The sequence below is a fragment of the Artemia franciscana genome, chromosome 15 (assembly GCF_032884065.1).
Source record: "Artemia franciscana chromosome 15, ASM3288406v1, whole genome shotgun sequence".
Classification (NCBI taxonomy): Eukaryota; Metazoa; Arthropoda; class Branchiopoda; order Anostraca; family Artemiidae; genus Artemia; species Artemia franciscana.
This window is the reverse complement of record NC_088877.1, coordinates 6,340,199-6,341,122: the sequence shown is the minus strand read 5'-3', so window position 1 is coordinate 6,341,122 and position 924 is coordinate 6,340,199.

Sequence of the window (924 nt, the reverse complement as noted above, 5' to 3'; positions counted from 1 at the left end):
CTGAAATTGAAATACAAACTTTTACTGAAAAGAAAAAAATATATATACATATACCAAGATCGGTAAGGGGAGGGGAAGCAAGGAGAGGAGAGGTAAGGGATTGCTAAAGAGTTGGTAAGGGGAGGGAAACAACATGAATTTGGCTTAAGGACTTGTGAGCTCCAAGAAAATTTCTTCGCCTTTTTTGGTGAGGTGGGGGGTTGGTAATGGAAGGTTTGTTTGGTAAGGGTGAGGGAGAACAATAACTTTGGCAGACAAGAATTGTCTTGTCTGTCTTTTCTTCTTAAATGCAATCCTTGAGTATACTAGATTTTACGTATACGTGAATTTTTGAGTCTACTGGGGAAATCTGAAAAGCACTTATAAAATACAAATATTTTGGACTTTCCTCTAAAACAAATTGATAATCAAATGCATATTTGTCTTAATTTAAGCAATATCTTTGAAAATAATACCAGTTGCAGTTCTGGCCTCTTTTGCGCCTGGGACAAAATTGAGTAGCCCCCCCCCCTGTTTCCCAAAAATTTTCAAGATAAATTTTAACAAAATTGTCACTTACTAACAAAGTTTCCGTTTATTTAAGTCTGACTTTACTTACTTTAGCCTCTAAAAAATCTTTTGAATTATCTCGACATCTTGTAAAATGCGAACAGGTTTGAATACAAACATGAGAAAAAAAAAACTGATTAAGTTCGATCTATTGACTTATATTTTCAAGGAATAGTGATGAAGATATGGAAAAATTAAAATGTCGAGTTAAATACTTCTACATACTGCCAACTGAGCCCACTAATTTATTTATATAAAGATAAAATTTTAAAAATTATATTATGATTAAAGCCGTTAAATTATTTATTTGACATTTTGTGCCCTTAAAATTTCTGCGCCCGTTCAATTGCCCCCTTTGCCTAAAAATGCCTCTGA